General features: G+C 43.0%; 1 protein-coding gene across 12 annotated transcripts in view; it reads right to left on the reverse strand.

Annotated features, from left to right (window-relative positions):
• PPFIBP1 (PPFIA binding protein 1) overlaps positions 1 to 19,080 on the reverse strand; it is a 98,186-nt gene that overhangs the window by 55,775 nt on the left and 23,331 nt on the right. The window lies entirely within an intron of this gene.

Consider the following 19,080-nt stretch of genomic DNA (forward strand, 5'->3'; position numbering starts at 1 on the left):
ACAAGAGGGAGGAATGTTGGAGCAGATAGGTGCCCACCACACCAGGCACTATCATTCTGCTAAAGGCTAGGAGGCTAGGAAACAGGCAACAGACAAAAATTTGACTTCAAGCATGTCTACAAGGTCTTTCTGAAATGGCCAAGTGTACTGTTTTACACACTCATGCAAAAAAGATATATTACAAATACTACTACGAATAAAAAAAAAATAACCCAAAGGTTGGCAAAGACTTACTTGAAAGTCTTCTGTTATTTTTTTCTATAAATCTATTCCGAATTTGTCAAACTCAATGACATCAAAGCAATACCATCCTTGTATTAAGTAAGACTTCTGTTTCCTAACTCTAGATCTTTTCTTTGTTGCTTGAATTTCATTATTTCCTGTTATCTTACAATCATTCTTAATTTCCTTTAACTGACAAAACTGATTGGAAATACACTGAGTCAGAAAGCCTATCCCACAGTCTTGAGATAAAAGGTATCGAGCTTTAGAAAAGGCTTTGAATTATTTTAATTGCATAAAGCACAGAAGTCCTTCCAAGATATAAATGTTAATACTTGGGAAAAACTAACCTCTAACTAAGCAACAACTTTAGCATTAACCAGCTTAGCTGCATACATTTTTCTGCACTTTGCCTTACAATTTGGTAAGCATATCAGAAGTGGTGCAAAAGCTAAACCTTGACAAGATAAGCATCCTTCAGATACTCTGACAGAGACATGTACACTGCAAACAGCTTATGTAAACACCCGAAGTCTCAGAGTCGAAGTTTATGGCTTATCTATAATACTCAGTTACAAAACAATCTATTTAATTTGGTCTGAAGCACGGAAATCATTCTGGGCGCCTACCTCTGTTATCCCACATTCTAGCAGCTCTTTGCTTGTTTTAACTGAAGGAAAATTAAAAATCAAAGCCTATGACTGGTTACTTTGTTTTTTTGATGCACAAGCTAGCTCTGTGCATGCCAAAGGGCACTTACCTGCAAAGATGTGTCATGCAAAGACCTGCCTGTAAACATTGCTTAAACTCATTTTAACTATTTATGCATAAGCAATCCAAGGTCAAACTGAGGTTTACAAAAGAGTGCAGAAATTCAAAGCTGCTCAAATTATACTGGTTAGTTATTTAGTAGATCCTTTCCACTACTCACATTAGAAATCAATGTTTTCTCACATTTTACTTGGGTCCACTGATTAGAAAACAATTGAGATATTCATTCCTGAGACTGCTACTGCAAGCAAGGAAATGCCTCACATTCCCCATCAACATGTTCTTGACATGCTGTAGCCACACAAGCTATGAAACAAAGAGGCACTATTTATCAGGAGTCTAAAAGGTAGTTCTTCAAAATAGCTTAAGAACCACTAAATCTGCTGCATAAACCCATATTTAGATCTGATTTCTCAGCTCATGCCTCCTTCTTTTAAACTGCTGAATCCAAAGACTGAATTTACAAACTCAAAGATTTGACAGGGTTCACCTTTGGATTTTTAACCTTCAGGTATAGAACCAGAAGGAGGCGAAGGGAGGCAACGTGTCAGCACAAAGGTGGAGCTGTGACCTCTGCAGGAATGGGAAAAACCCACCCTGGTCTTAACCCTATTGTCTTCCCTTTCTTCTGAAGCAGGAAGAGTAAGGAAACTGGGAAGAAGGTGGCAGAGGAAACAGTGACCTGCTTTTGCTTCCTCTCCAGCAAGAGAGAAAGCCACAGAGAACTGCTGCTTCCTTCCATCCTGATTGATGGAGAAGCCTCTGTGCACATGCAGGAGGCAGAAGCATCCCACGTGTCACCAACAGCCCCAACAGTGGGATGAGAAGAAAGTGTCAGCTTAACAACAGAGGAAGATGCAGCTCATGAGACCGAGAAGAATCTTGGCAGCCAGAAACTTAGAACATAATTGCACTGATGCATTTTTGAAACCCAGCCAGGGCACATCTGTAGCTGACAAATCTATCTAGACTTCGGCGGGATTACTTAAGGAGTAACCTTGCAATCTGTGAGAGCCAAGAAAAAGTATCTACAGAATTTGAGGAAGATTCACCAACAAGAGAACGAGTTTGCTATCAGTCAGCTTTACTGTAGAAAATGGGGCTTGGGGGGTACAGTCACCTGCTCCACGTGGGACCCATTAAAACTACAAAATTTCACATCATGGCTGCACAGGAAGAGGAAACAAGGGAAGCAGGCAAAGCATAAGTACAGAGGGAAATGGCACAGCAATGAAAGCTATCATTAATTCTGCGGGAATACAACCCACATGACATAACATAGTGAGGAGGGAGTTCACCAAATGCAGATAAGGAAGGAGGCAGTAAGCAGGTAAAGATCGTGAAGACACTGTAATGGTAATGCTGACAGGAAATAGGTATAACAGAGAATCTAAGAGTGGCTTGGGTTGGAAGGGACCTTAAAGCCCAGCCTGTTCCCACCCCCTGATAGGGGCAGTGCTACCACACAGGCTGCCCAGGGCCCCATCCAACCTCGCCTTGAACACGTCCAGGAATGGGGCACCCACAGCTTCTCTTTGCAGCCTCTCAATGTTCTGAATAAAAAAAATAAATCCTAAATCTCTCCTCTTTACTCCCTCTTGAAATGGGTCAGAGAGAAGTGCTCTCCAGCCCTCTGATCATCTTTGTGGCCTCCTCTGGACTCATTCCAACTGTTCCACATCTTTCTTGTGCTGTGGGCCCCTAGATGCAGTACTGCACATGAGGCCTCACGAGAGCAGAGCACAGGGGGATAATCACTCCCTGTCCCTGCTGACTGCCCCTCTCTCCTGATCCAGCCCAGAATACTGTTTGCCTCCTGGGCTGCAAGAGCACACTGCTGGCTCGTGTCCAGCTTTTCATCCATTAGTCCTTCTTTACGGGATTGCTTTCAGTGAGTTCTTCCCACAGTCAGTACACATACCTGGAGCTGCCCTGACCCAGGTGCAGTACCTTGCACTTCGACTTGTGAACCTCATTAGATTAACATGGCCCACTTTTCAAGCTTGCACAGGTCCCTCTGGATGGCATCCCTTCCTTCTCTTCTGTCAACTGCATCTAGCATACACTCCACACTTCAGCCAACAGGATGACAGCAGTACCACCAGCTTCTACAGAAACGAGTATGCTTTGTCCAACCTAGCCTGGCTACCCTATACTCACCACAGCACAGAGCAGAAATGGGATGGGAATGAGGGAGGGCATGTGGTACCTTCCCAGGGTGCAGAATAGAGCAGCCCTCTTTCTGGTACACCATCTAAGTTCAGAGGGTGCTACTTTGCACCATCTCTTCTCATTCATAGAAACAAAGAATTTGAGAGAAAAATCCCTTACAAACATGTTTTACAAACATCTTCCAAGTTGTACTGCTCAAATGTCAAGAGCTACCAGCACTTCATCTTTGCCAGTTGGCTCAGACAGCGGTCTCTCAGAGGCTCTGCAAGGAGCTGAAGTGCAGACAAGGGGTAGAAGCATTGCACAAATCCAGCAGAGGGTGAACAAAGCTGTGGGCTATCCACGCTGCCTCCTGAAGGACCTCATGTCATTACATTCAAGGCAGTTTGCTATTTTGCTAAAGCTAGAAAAATACAGTGCAGAACTAGTAATATTAAGAGCCAATACTGTCCTTCATGTTGACACTACTCCTACTGAAGCAGGCAAAGATACCAAAAAGAAGTGGACCCACATATCACAGACTGTCATTGCATATTAGCTTCTATGTATTTACTCACATTTATTCATATTGCTTCACTGCAATAGCTTCCATAATCATTTGTGTTAGCAATGAAGTTTGGCATGAGTGCTCCAACTCAGCACAGGGTCCTGAATGAAGGGATGGGTCACGCTGACCTCAGTGGCTTGGCAAGGAAAAGCCTTGCTGGAAGGTGGACAATGCACAGCACCAGAAGCCTTTGAAGTTTCTTATCAAAAGGTTTTAAGAATTAATGTTTTCCTGATGCAAATAAAAAAAAGCCTATGAGACTTGATTTATTTGCTACAAATCATCTGGTAAGTATGAAACAATGGTTTTTTTTGATTGTGTGGAATAATGAAAAATGCTTGTTTTACTAGATACAGTAATACACCGTGCTTCGTTACTGACTTCACTAACAGCAGGACTGCCCTTAGCAGACAGGGCTCTAAAGCACTAAAATGGAGAACAAGAGCAGTACAAGGCAGTTTACAACCCAATCAAAGTGCCACTGTACCTATAAACAACCTTCAGAGCAGCCTGAGTCTTCTTAGGAACCGATGTAAGCAGCAAATGAGTTAGCACGTGTCACATTTTGCTGCCCAGCCAGCAGCACCACAATCCAAGTAAGCAAGTATGAAGCAAATCAAGGTGTGGTTAAATCACAGAATAACAGTAGAGAATCACCGCCACTCACTGCTCTCCATCCTTTCATGTCTGCAATGAGTTTGTGCCAGTTTACACCTCTGATAACTCCAGTTTGGTTCACAGACTGCTGGAAATCCTGTTCTACCACAAACCTCGCAATATCTGGATTCTTCCCCAGACTCAAGATATTACAGAGAAGTAATTCTATTGGAATCTTAGTTTTCATTAAGGAAAGGTAAAACAAACAAACCGTATTTGAACTCACGGTTGCCAAAGGAAATTTGCTGTCATCTAAGAATATCCTGAAAGTCTGAACACAGGAAGCCCTTCATTTAAAGTGCAGTATCATAAGGCATAGAAAGGGTGGGATTTTGGGGGGGGGAAGAAGGATCACCAGCTTTCTTAAAGCCTACAATACTGGGAAAAAAAACAGCCAGTACAGGCTGCTTAACTGTTTCCTTTCTCCTACCCTTCCCTCAACCGAAGATGTAACTAAAATTAAGCTTCAAAAATAATATGAGTCACTTAAAACTATTTTAAATAAAATTTGCTTGTCAACACTGAGACCAAAAGTGACCTCACTGCTGTTTCATAGCTGCATTGAGAAAAAGCAGTTTTTAGGAAACTTCCTCATTTTCTATCTTTCTGAGCCCCACTGTAACAGAAGATGGCAAGGATGGAACAATATGCCCAGTATTTAAAGTTCTGCCCACCCATGATTTATACACACCTGGGTAGCTCCTCACACACAAACACCCCTGAGCTCTGGGAACTGCTAGTATAATTCCTGCAATTAAAGACACTGATACCAGAATCTGTTTGCCAGAAGGGAAAACCACCAACCCCTGTACCAGCACACTGGGCATGTTTTTACAGGAGTGAAGTAAAAATCTCAGCACCAAAATGTGAACTCTCCCAAAGTTCAAGACACTTATTAGCAACGTGTAATCCACCATCAAACTGGAGTGGCAAGCTGCATGCACACCCCAACATCTCCCACGGAGCACCCTGCCTTTGCCCCAGCAGAGCAACTTAAGCCCATCAGGAGTTTTGAGAGCTTAACACACTGCAGCTTTATTCAGCTGTATCCAGCGATCTATGCTGGGCATGAGGTAACAATACTTAATCTCATGCCACAGCAGCTTCATGCTTTGGTTTCCCTGTCAGACTCTACATAAACTTCTGAGTGATGGATGCTGCAACACAGACAGACAATTGCTTGCCACAATGTAAAATCAAAACTAGTACAGCATAGTTCTATGGATGCTAACTGGCTACACTCAAAATATCTTGGACAAATTAATCATATTTCCATACAAATGCTCCCCTGAATGCTTATTCTCAAGATAAAACTTCAAAAACCTCTAGGGATCAGATACTCTTTTAATGTTACATTTCTTTGAAGTATTTTCCCTTTGTATTTCAATGACACTTCAAAGTTTTCCCCCTTACATACAAATTAAATTAGACATCTGATGCTAAAAGAAGGAGACAATAAAACTGTTCCACGCATTCCCAACCTTTGTTGGGGGGAAGAAGACAGTCTCATAGAAAATCATGTATTAACTGTATGCAGATTTTTTCTACACCAGCTTCCCGAGAAGGATTTATTCAGCTATCAAAGTCAAATGGAACCACACCACAGTACAAGTCTCAGTCCCTCCTCTGGCTGAGATCTTTGTCCCAGTGAGCAGCACAGGTTTAATCTGTAGGATGCAGTCTTCCTAACATCAAGGGGGAGTTTGTAATCAAAGGCAGCGCATGGTCAATGAAGGCCACCAGAGGAAGAAAGCTGTTTATGGGGAAAACAAAGGTCCACTCACACTGTCAAAGCCCTTACAAAGTTTAGCAGCTGTTAAAAAACAGAAAAAAAAAACCACCAGAAAGTAAACAAGTAACGATAGTTTCTCTTAATTGCCACAAACCCCCAAGTTCCTTGGCTGCCACATGAACGTCTGGGGCCAAATCTCCCATGTCCACACATTGAGACCGAGACGTTACCTGGAGATACGTATTACTTGTTCTAAAGCACTGAATCAGTTTTATAAGGTTATTACTTCATATGTAATAAATTGATAAAAACAAGTCTTAAAATAGAACTACTGTCCCTGTATTTCCCTTTCTGAGGTTTACACACCTGCCTGCTGAGCCATTTGTAAGGGGACTGTTTAAAGAGATGTTACATTTAGAATCTGTGGACACTGTTTCCCTAGCTACAGGACCGGACACTCTCTTGAACATCTTACCCTGATGAATGCAAAGATAGCACTTAGTGCAGGCTGGGCTTGCAGAAGACACTGGTGATGACAAGGCCTCAACTCTGATGTTCTTGCTGTATGAAAAAGATCCAACACGGTCAAAAATATTTACTTCACATATACCGCATACAGTTTTGAAGGACTGAAACAACCTGGAAATACACTGCTACTGAAATAACACTATTACTACCAAGTTTCTAACATGTTCAAAAAACAGAAAGCTCTATTAATTTAAATGATGCAACACAAGGACAATCCTAGGACAGACTTTTAAGACCAAACACTGCAATTGTTTTCTAAAGTTTACAAAAGCTACGTGCTCCTGCAATTCATTGTACAATTTAACTGTATTTCACAAGGAAACAGTCTCACTGAAGATAAAATACTGTGTGCAAATAAGCTGCAAGTTCAACAGTAAATCATGCTGAAGTTGCTGGAAATCCACCTAACTACAAGGAGCACTTGAATGCGTGTACCCAAGTATGTGATTACTTCTGTTAAAGCCTTTACAAATAAATTCAATAACTTTATTTTTCACTATGAAAAAAATTCTGATGGAATATGCCTTACCTTAAAAGTCTAGTGGAGAATTTTCTAAGCTTTACTGCAGTACAATCTGAGGGGCAAATCTGGCTGGACAGCATTAGACTCGTTGCCTTCAATGCTGTTTTATAAAAGTACCAAAATACTGCTCCCCAAATGTAACATGCTCTGTACAACTATTCCTGCTGCTACTGGCCTGCTACTGGCCTTACTTAGCAAATTATTTCTCAATATCCCTACTTTTCCAGCCCTGTTATCTCACTACATTTTGAAGTCCTTGACAGAAGCCTGACTCCTTGATGTTAGGAGGCGAGAAAGGGAAAAAACCTGGAAAACCTCCTAATTCAATGGAAAAACAAAAACAAACAAACAAAAAGAAGTATTGTTCCCATGGCAAATTTAGGAGAAAGCTGTGGTTTCCTCCTTTTTCATCAACTCTTGAGAAATATTTGGAAGAGAATCCACCTGGCCATACATCTAACAATGAATGCTGGCAACCGTCACTCCAGTTTATCTAAATTCCAGTATCCAATTCAACATCCAATGCCTAACTGAAGTTCTACTGATACATTTGTTAAAAGAAAAAATAGATACAGACAGGATCCAGTACCTGCAGCTGGCCTTTTGGATTTGCTTTTTGCTCTTAGATATAACTTTTTAAAGTTCTAAATAGCAAACTTCGTTTTCCTGTAAATGTCTCAGGGATCATAAATGCATTCGGGCCTCTAACAATACTTTAATGAAATATCAGTTGTCACTCCTCTATTTGACTTGCAGGCAAAAAAAAAAAAAAAAAAACATAAATGCCATTTTAAGAAGATAATCTTAAGTAGCTTTCTGAGAAATGCCAAGAATACTGAACTGTCATTTCTCTGCCCTGGTTTGTTGTTCTGTTGTTTTTCATTTGCTTTTTTTTTTTTCCCTAGTATCCTATTTATATATCTTTAAAAGAAAGTGTAGTGCTATACAAAATGAAGTAGTATGAAGAGAGGTGCTGTATTTTACAGACTGTAAGATCTGAATCAGTAGTGTCAGCTAATTGAAAGTCTTCAAAAAGTAGAGTTTTAATTGCCTGCACTGCATTATTGCATCTAAAAAAAGACTTTGGGAAATAATGTGAAAATGACAGCTACTTAAACACCATTTCCTAAGCCAAGGATCAGTTACCAGTGAAACAAATGCAGATGGCAAACCTCAGAACACACTTCTAAATGCATTTGTGCTCATTTTGAAGCTTCCGCAAATCTACTTAAACATTATTCAAAGAAAAGTTGCTTATGATTTAAAAAATCTTCTTCATTTAAGGAGAAGAAACCTTAACCTGGCTCTCTGATGCCAGCTTGGTAGGCCAAGGCTTCTCAGTGCTACAGTGGTCCAAGTACAAAACTTCCAAATTAGGCAGGGATAATGACTGAACATAATACAAACAATCTGGCAACAAGAAGGGTAGGTCTACACTATGAAAAATACAATGTTTTCCCAATTCCAGCTGCCTAAATAAAGAGACCAAGCCTTGTTTAAGACAGGCATCGAAATGAAGTCAAGTGTTTAATCAAAACAAACAGCTTAGACTTCCCAAAAGGGCTCGGACTAAAAGTCACCCACATGAGCTGGGAATCCTGTCACTTTGTCTGAACTGCTACTTCAACAGACTAGCCTACCTGAGTGAAGCACATGTTCATCTGCTGGGCTTCACGTGCCTTCACTGTGCAGTCACCCCATAATGACTCATTATGGGGGAAATGGCTAGAGGGCTGGATTAAATGATCTTCATGGTGTTTTCCAACCTTAATGACTGGTTCTATTCTATGATCTTCTCAGCAGCAGGGAGAAAGCAGGTGCTTTCTCATCCAGCATGCACATCAGAACACATAGGCACTAGAAGGACATCCTCATTGTGTCTTGGAGGTTCTCACCTAAAGACTGTGGCCCAGCCCAACACTTCTCTGCAAGACCTGACAAGACCACAAGAAATTGGTGGGGCTGCTTGCCAGTAATCTGGCACCAGGCAGCACTCCAAAGAGCCTTTCGCAAACACCTAGAGACAGAAACAGGACTGAGTACATTTCTTCTACTACTGTAATGCAAGCAAGGCTCCACACTCATTACAGATAACACAGAAGACAGTAACAGTGCCACATCTTGACTGTGTGGACCATGGCATTCTCCACAGCTATCATAATACACTGTAAATTACACACAACTCTTAACAATGCAAACCTCAGAACTGTCTCCATATTTCGTGGTTCCAGGAGTTAACAGATGTTGACAACTAATCTGATAGCAGGAACATTAAAGAGACAGCTCTACCACTACTACTCCTTGTCATGTACATACATGGTTTCCTGTCATCATAAATGTCTACATTAATGGCTTCTTTGGATTCATCGCAATGTTGGTGGGCTTCTTTTTCCTATCCTTCCCAAAAGCAGTTTCTCAGAGCAGTACTGTACCTACCTTCAATGACAGGATTACTGCTATAAGGCAACACCCCACTGACTGAGAAAGCGTAACTTTAGCACCAGATCCCAGCAGCAAGAAAACCCCATGGCACAAGGCACATGATTCTGATGAGCACTCACAGGTTCATGCAAAACAAGCAATGCCAGTTCTTGGCGCACACTGTTGCCCCTACTTTTCTTCTCAGGGCTCTGAGGCACAACATGAAGCCTGGCAGAGGCCTTGAAATAGGAACACAGCTGCATACCAGAACTCCTTGCACAGTGTGGGCCACGCACATGAGATTGGCTATAAAGGAGTTCAAGGTGCATGCAAAGGCAAAGCTGGCTACTCTACTCACAGGATACAAACTGTAAACATATTAACATCTGAAAGTGTCAAATGCTGGAGGAAAGCAGCAATCAGCACTATTGTACTGAGAGAGGTCTGAAGTAGAGGGAGGAATGAAAAGGCAGCAATACCAGAAATCCATGCCAGGATCTTAGAACAGAAAGCATCAAATGCACAAATGGGCTCCTATGTGAACTTGGAAGCTCACAATTGCAGACCTGCTTCTCTCTGCTGGTAGACTATTTGGGGGCTAAAATGATGACAGTTAACAAGGTTATCTCTCAGACAGCCAGAGATGTGGGAGAGTGACATCTCCCACCTGAATGATTTTCATCCTGTGCTGTGAGCCTGGAATAGATAAGAAAGGCACCAGAGCAGCTACATGTTCTTTTTTTTTGTTTTTGTTTTTTGTTTTTGCTTTCCCCAAAACACTGCAACACCTGATGGGACTCTGAGCCCACTTTCCATCTGGACAGGAGGTGGTGGAGTGCCCAGATGGGTGGCCCTGGCAGAATTCCTGGGGCTGCTTTACTACAGCTGTTGCCTGGTGGACCTCGGGCAGCATGACACCCATGGCACATCAAATCGAACTGCTCAGCAGCAAGCCATGCAGGTATAGCAGCCAAAATGGCCTGGCACAGTGCCTTGTCAGCACAGCTAACACTGGCTGCCTAGTCCCAGAACAGAATTCAGCTTTCAAAATATTTTGAGCAGCTCCTTATCAACAAAGTGGCTTTACACAAGCTCAGCATCTCGCAGTGTTTATAACCCATTCCCCTGAAATTAGATTGACAACTTAGTTGAACCAGAGCCTGGAACAGAGACGATTCGTCCATCGGCACAGGATTTTTTCAGCAAAACCCACTCAGACTGAGATCAGCAAGTTGCATAAGTCCACATTTGATAATAAGCACATTCCTAATGCTACTGAAGCCAATGGTGTTGAGTACTTGCCTAACACTGAGTGCCTCTTCAACTGACTGACCAAAACAGGATGTTAAAATACAGATTAGGAGTTGGACTTGAAAATCCTTGTGGATTTTCTAACAGGATATTCTATGATCCCAGATCTTGCTGGCTTCGTGCAACTTGTGGGTGTTTTCAGCAACATCAGCCCACTGTTATAAGATCCACAGCGAAACATCACTCTTCTTACCTTGAATGACTTCGACCTAGCAGCCATCAGACATGAGCTCTGCCACAAACTGAATAGGATCAAGTATCCACAAACATCTTTATCATTGTGGCAGCAACCCTCCTTCCCTCTCCAATGAAAATGACTTTCTAAGCACAGCAACTAGTGCACGTGTGTTGGGCTCAAGGGAAATGCTGAAAGTTCAAATCAAGTCTGCCATAAAGATACATTCAATAGTGATTTTGCTCTGGATTGCTCTAGGTGTGACATCGCCACTTCATAAAAAGAACAACCACTTCATCAGGACATTTCCAGGTAAAATTTACGTAGTTTCCATAGAACCTCTGTGACCACTTAGCTTGAGTCCACACAGAAAACAAAACAAAAATTACTCAGATTCAGGGTAAACAAATGATGTTCTACAATATCTGTCTCCATGGGGGACTATGCTAAGCCTACATCAGCTAGAAAGTCAGGAAGCACCTCCACAGAAGCAACAGGGAGTCTTGAGGAAGCTCACCCACTTGCCCAGAAAACAGAGAATGACTGAGCTAAACACTAACAGCCTTCACTGTCTGTGGCAAGGAGCAAAAAGTTGTCTACTCAGCCATCAATAAGGACAGCCAAGAAAGTCAGTTTCACCAGTTTACAGGTACTGGCTATTATTAGTTATTGATTCTTACCTTGTTACTATTTAAATAAACAGCTGTCAAGCGCATAAGAGAGCATTTTGTGGTAAATGTCCCAGCATCATGGCAACCTCCTCCAGGCATAGGACTGTTGGCTTGGTTAAGTGAGGGTAGTGTTTCAAGTGTCCAAGCCTCTTGGACGATGTCCACCTCCTACAAAAAGGATGATTCTCCTCCCTGAATGTGCATCTTGTTCTTGCTAGTGCAACACTGCAAGGCTCCAAGGAACAACTTCATTTCCTGCTGTTTCATATACCTCAAATCAGTGTGCACTGAAATAATGAGCAGGAAAAAAGGATGCTTCCAAACCTATGCCTTCTTCATAATTTCCAGAACAGGTATAACCAGAGGCAAGATAGAGGAGAACCAGGCCCTCAGAGAAATCAATGAGAAGAGAAAAAATACAGCAATTGTACTATGAGAATGAAACAGACAGAATTTTCTGGCTTTACCATTATACTGAACACTAAGTGACTCAATTGAACTTGATCTCCCCTCATGAGACAAAGCTATTTGCTCTCCTACTTTCTTAAACTAACTCAGATCTGTCTATGTCCTATTTTTAGTATCTAAATTAAGAATATTGCTCATAACCAGATTATATGGCATTTATTCTGAAGAGTAAGGGATACTGTTAGAGCTAAAACCTGAATATAAACACCCTGTGGATGTAAGCCATGACATTTATATACTGGATAAATAAGAACTAAGAGGAATTTCTGATGTAGGGCATATGACCCTCCCTTCATTTCAAAGGCAATTATTTTAATACCATGATTTCACAGTGTGACGAGCCCTGGAAAATGCTTACAGACAGGCAGCTTTACCCAAAAAAGTTCTCAAATTCCTCAAGAAACAATTTCAGGTGAATCTCCAGTTTTAAGATAAGAGAACATCTGGGTATTTGTTTCAAATGAGCACATGTGCATGCGCTGGCAGGGAGAAAAGCAGACCTAAGACAAATGTCAATTTTATGCCATTTGGATCTGAGCCTCCCTGAAACAAATTGGAAAGGCTCAAGGAGGATCGATAGAGACATCCTGCTTATGCACATCTCTCATTTTAACCAGCATGACTCGCATAGCCAGAGCCGAGCCATGCCATCAGTAGAGCAGCTCCTTTCTGAGGTTCTGCCCTCAGCTGCAAACCACCAGAGGATTTCTGGAGCGGCCACATCCTTTGAGGCAGCCCTTGCCTTTCACACCTTGTCACCCGCTCCTCAACACAGTTCAGGCACCTGAATCTGGAACCTACTGCCTTGGGAAAATCAAAGGGCCAGATTAGAGCTTGGATGGCAAAGCGGAAAACAATCAGGTGCATGCTAGTCAGAGCAGACGGTGTAACCCAGCCCTCTACAACCAAGAGGTGTCCGCACACTCAGGCCAGCCCTCCCCCCAGGGCTGCCCAGCTGATGCCACGTGAAGGCCCGTGCTGAGTAGGGTCCTGTGAACATCCCTGAGGCCACATAAGGTGGTTTCCATAAGCATCCACTCTTACCATTCAGATCCGCTCTAAGGATGACCACATGGCACAAAAACTCTAGCAGTTTCCCCGACTGACCCTGAATCCTAGGGATAGGTTAACCTAGACATCCTACTCCAACAAGTAAAACTCTAAGGAAGGCAGTAATAAGAAGCCAAGCTGTAATGCAGGACTTGTTCATGAGGGTGTGGGGATACAAGCAGATGGACAGGCAATGTGGAAGTTGCAATTTTAAACTCCTAACAGTTAAGAAAAACCCTGTGTTTACTTATGCTATTTTAGAGTGGAATTTCTTGTCTACATAAGCAAAACTGGGCAGGCAGTAATCAAGTCCACTGTGGGGAACCGCACTGGCTCAGGTACCCACTGCCTCCCACTTCCCACTGCCTCCTCCAACTCCCACTGCTTCTTCTGTTCAAGCCTTATGCCCCATCTTGCCCACTCTTTCCCCTCTTTGCTCATCTTCCCTTGTGTGCCAGTGATATTTGCCATCAGACCACGAAATCCAACATGTTCTCTTCGCTGCTTGGAAAGAGTTAGGAAGAAATGTGAGAAACAAACAAACAAACAAAAAATCACCACCATCACCACCGGAAAAGCAACTCATTTTCCTGCTTGGCACAGTCACAGCCTTTTTGGTGAACTGGTACTAGAGCAATGTGGGGTGGAGAAGCATCCAGATAGTCAGGTAGCTCCCTCCCTCTTTTAGTTTCAAATACCAAAACAACACACAGAGATACTAAAGTATCTCCAAGATATTCCTTGGTGAGGGTTATTACAGCAAGATCCAAGCAACTTGCCCTGGACACATTCACAAAAGCATTCACCCCTTTGGGGTGCAATACCTCAAAAAGAAAATTAGGAAACACACACGCACACACAAAATTCAGCCCACAAACAAAACAGCCCAAGGCAAACATGCCTCTCCCCCCACAGATGCTTCTCCTGAGCTGCTGATAAAAAAAAAAAAGATGAGAGAAGTGGTCAGATAACAAAGGAAATACATGGAGGCAACAACGCAAGCGCATGCACTGCAAGTAAAGCATGAAAGCCTGCATACCAGCTGCTCTGCTCTTCCTGGTGCAAAATTCAGATCCCAACCCAGCCCTGCGGGCTCCCAGGCAGCACGAGGGAAAAACATTCAGAATGAGGATAAGCCACATTCAGTTCCTCAAAAAAAATCAGCTGATAAGTCATCAGGAATTCAGGTATCATGTGAAACACTGGATGAAATGAGAGCCCTGCAAGCACGCCATGGCACAAGACAGCTCTTTTCAGTGCCAGAAGAGAGCATGCACAAATGAGGTAGTGGGAATACAGGCTGGATCCAGAGCTGCACAGGTCACCAGCCCAGATATCTTATCTTCAGTAGATGCTGCAAGCACATTTCATCACAAAAGTAATTTTAGAAGCTGAAAACAAGACCCAAACCTCTCTCCTAGCAAAGAAAAAAGAATACTGGCTGTGGTACCTGAGTGCTGCAAACTGTTGCTGAAGATCTCATCTATGGCATCGGCACATCTATCCAGTCTACTCATTCAAAACAGAAAACAAAATATATGCTTGGAGTTAAAGCTCAAACCCCTAAAAGGGCTTGGCAATGTTCTGCATTCCCAGATAGTGCATGGCTGAAGACAGCTGCATTCCTCATCGTCTTTACTAGCAAGGCATGCCTAGAATAAAGTTGCTCGAAGTCATGCAAGATATTCACCAGAAAGTTTATCAAACGAAGCATGTGAACCCAGCCAGAAGGTGGACAGGCAGCATCTGAGAACTTGTGGAGAAGCAGTCCAGATATATCCCAAAGAAAGATGAAGAAATTCTTCATGAGATCTTTGCTCTTCTGCGTCTCACCACTTAATAGATTATCTGTCATCCCCAGTGGAGCTAAACTACTCTAATGCAGCTCAGCACTCTGAAGCACCTTTTCTAGATTTCATTAAAAAAGAAAAATTACAGGGAAAAAAAGGAGTTTTAATCAAATGCAGAGCTGTAGTCATCAACATTCCTGCAATTACTTGCAGATCTGCTCCGTAACATCCCAGACACCACTTAAAGCAACAACAGGAGGGTAAAAACAAGAATCCTGCTGTGGCGTACAGTGGGGGACACAAGAAGGATTATTCCTGCATAGTAACACAGTCCCTATTTAGGATGCCTCACTTTTCCCATCCCAGCCTCAGCTGCCAAAGAAGAGCAAAAATACTTCAAAATATTATAGGAACAACAATTTCACTTAACTAAATAGTTAACAAAGGCCAGGCAAGATCATTCAGATCTCCCTTTCTCTTTGTTGTCAATGGGAATCAAACATTATTTCATCCTACTTTTTTTTTTCTTCATTTAAACAAGAAAGGTGTGGTGTTGCATCAGTAGCAGCCAGGGAGCCAGGAAGTCAGGCTGATAATTTGTCTCTTCTCACAGCCTAAGGTCGCTTGACTTGTGGTTCATTTCTTCCCCTGTCAAATGGGGCAAATAATAAACTACTACACAATGATATAGAAATCGCTTAATTCAAAGCTGTATCATTTTTTGAAGATGCAAATAAAGTGCCAAGTATTATTACCAGATGATGTAATGATAGATTTCTTCCCTCAAGCTACTTAAGGAAAGAAAAAAAAGCCATGCAAACAGACAGCCCTATTCCTAATGAGATGCACTACTCACAAAGTGGGACATCTTATAACAGATTGGACAATCTTCTTCCAGCTCAGAAAGATTATTCTCAACACATAAACCGCACAGGGTTATAAATTTACAAAATGAAACATATCAGTTGACCAGGTTTCTGCAGACAACATAAGCTTGCCTACACAAACAGCAAAAATATACATTCTCAGTCTTGAAGCAATCAAGAAGAGTTTCTCAGAGAAGCAAAGGAAGAAATGAAATTAGATTTGAAAGCTTTGTGGGGGATGAATTTTTATTTTCTGAATATAAAGCAACTGTCAGGACTGAGAAAGTCAAGCAAAAAAGAGCAGGCAGAAAAAAGCAAGGAAAGGCTCTGTGCAGCAGAGGTCACATATGAGATAAACAGGGCAGTAAGCTAATGTGTACAGATAAACACAGCTCTCTTTCTCTTCCTACATTTATGTGTATTAGAGAGCTGCCATCAGCACTGTGGGTGAACATAACGTGAAGCTACATTAACAGTACCCAAACCACATTGCAAAAAACAACAGGGACACGCACACTGCTTTCTATAAGCTGCAATATTCCTGCTTGGAAGAAAGGGATGGAAAAAACCCAAACATAAAAACCCTGCCCCTTTCCCCCCACTGCATGCCAGGGGTGACATACTTCTTCCTCTCTCCCTCTGGCCCAAGATTCACTTCTACTTTGAAGAGCTTAAAGGGTGGAGATGTCATTCACACAAGAGAAATGTTAACTCAAAAATAAATGAGTAGATTCACAGGCTTAACCCTTCCTGAACCCAGCAGCAAAACTGACCTTCCTTCACCAGCATCCCCATGACATTCAATGCCATGGCACTGCTTGGACAGCACAGTGAGGTTGAACAAGGCAGAATCTGAGGAGGGGGCAACTCCTCCTACAAATCAGGAGCTTTATCTTGGCTACACAGCAGTCTTGGGTAACACACTGACATACGTGATATCCCCGTGTCTGGCCAGAGTGGAAATCAAGCCCCAGGCAAGCACACTCCAACCCTCTGCCTCCCCACCCCACCCACAGGCAGTGCCACACCTCCCATAAGCATGCAGAGTGGCCACAAGCTCCAGGAAACACTCAGCACTATTTAGAGCATATCTGAGTTTAGTACAACTATTAAAAGCACAAGAGAAGCTGAATGGGGACAGTACCCAAAGACAAGGGTCCTTAGGACAAGCCACCTAAGCACTAATAAATGCAGTGATGAGATGAACACACAGGGCAACAGGAAGCCCTTGCACTCATCTGTCCAACTGGGAGCAGCAGGCAGCAGCTCGTAACACAGCCCAGTGCAGTCAGAGCTTCGGGCCATCGCACTAGGAGAGGCTTTTATTTACTTATTTGATGGTGAAAGCAAGTAGCAGGAGAAATCACTTCCAGCCTTCCAGACAGAATGCTGAAGGAAATGGGTCTTTCATGGCAGGTACGCCTGTACTCAGGCTGTGAGAACAGATAACAGAGAGAGGACCAAGTGCCCACATGCACCGACTAGGAAGGATCTGGGCACACACCTCCTCCCAGAGCAGTGCAGAAGAGAAAGCAGATTCAGGTCCCAATGCTTCTGGTTATTCCTAGGGAAAGCAAGGATCCAGAGATTTCCAATGAAGGCAAGATGTTTGCATAGTCATGCCAGCAGACTGAAAATCTCCAAACACACATCCAGCAGAAGGTGGAGGCCAGCCAACATCAGACTTTTAATGATGTTTTTATAGCCACGACCCATTCAAATCCAGCTGGAGTGCCTGGCCAGCTGGAATGTAATCCCTGCAACTCTGATTTGCAATAAAACTGAAGAAATGGGACCTGCATAGGAGGACAATAGGTGATAACTACTTTTGGCGCCAGAAGACCACTGATTAAGAGCCTGGGGAATAAAAACTTTTGGTGCCAGACTTTGGGGTTTGTGACGAAAAAAGAGCATCACTTGCCTCTTTCCAGGCTCTCAGGCAGCCTGAGGATCCCACAGAGAGTTCACAAGCAGTGATTTAAAGTGGGAAAGGTTGGAGGCCCAAGAAGATGCACTCCAAGGACTGTAGCAGGGGGAAGGAGATGAAGAGAAAGGAAATAAAATCTTGAACAAGACACAGCTCCATCTCCAGGCAGGCCTGGGGATGTGGGATGGCACTGAGGAGCAGCAATGACCAAAGCCAGCTTTGCAGCTTGGTGGTCACACCAGCAGCATCAGGCAGCAGAGGTGCATTTGCTGCTCTCTCCAAAGAGAGAGTAAATCTCTGGGGACACAAGGCAAGTATCTCCTTGGGGCACGGGCTGTTAAATGTAGCAGGAAACAGCAGCCATCACCAACAGTCTCAACCCCTTGAGTGTGTGGCACACCATGGTGTGAGGTGAACAGTAGGGCTGTGCAGCCCTCCAGAGACAAATAGCAACAAAAAACACGCACAAAAGTTCAAGAGGTCCCAGCTGGAGCAGGAAGCAGCCTGATGAAGCAGCTACAGTGTGAAGATAGCAGTTCAGAAGAAGCACTACAGGGCTGTGGAGTAGAAGCCGATACAGGTATAGTAAGGGGTTGGTGAATCCCAGCCACAACACGCAAAGCTGAACTGCGAGTGTAGCAACTCAACCCAGCTCTCCAAGTGAAGAGCCTGCTGGAATTTAGAAGCCTCAAGTCCTTCACATGCCAGACTGTACCCTAATATCCAAAACTAAGTAGATAGGAGATAACCATCCCCAAAACAAGACTGGCAGCTATGACATGCACTATGCTACTTGGATCAAATCAGTCTAGACCAAATGCAAAATGCCACACCTTGAAGTCTGCTAAACTGGGCCATTTCCAACAGCAAATGCAACAGATAGTCTGTCAAAAGCGGTTTTCACATAAACTTAAACTTGCCCTAGTGATCTGAAAGCTGTAGGCAGTTTCTCTACACATTGCTACAGACCTGCCAAGTCAGATTAACTGCAGCCAAGCAGCACTGCCACACCACAGAGGTGTGGCAAGTGCAGCAAGGCCCGTTTGGAAGCACTGACACCACTTGTTGAGTACACAGTGCGACACAACAACGGCTTCAGTGGTCACCTCATTTTTATTTCTTGGATAATCAAAATATGCTCTATTATACTGCCACAGCCCATATGTTAACTCCTAAGCCACTGTCTTTAAAATGCAGAAAGCCTCTCCAAATCTAAAGAGCAGTTCAGAACACATAAGTGATGGTCCCC

The sequence above is a fragment of the Cyrtonyx montezumae genome, unplaced genomic scaffold (assembly GCF_038088225.1).
Source record: "Cyrtonyx montezumae isolate F1298 unplaced genomic scaffold, pur_monq_1.0 scaffold_3, whole genome shotgun sequence".
Taxonomy (NCBI): Eukaryota; Metazoa; Chordata; class Aves; order Galliformes; family Odontophoridae; genus Cyrtonyx; species Cyrtonyx montezumae.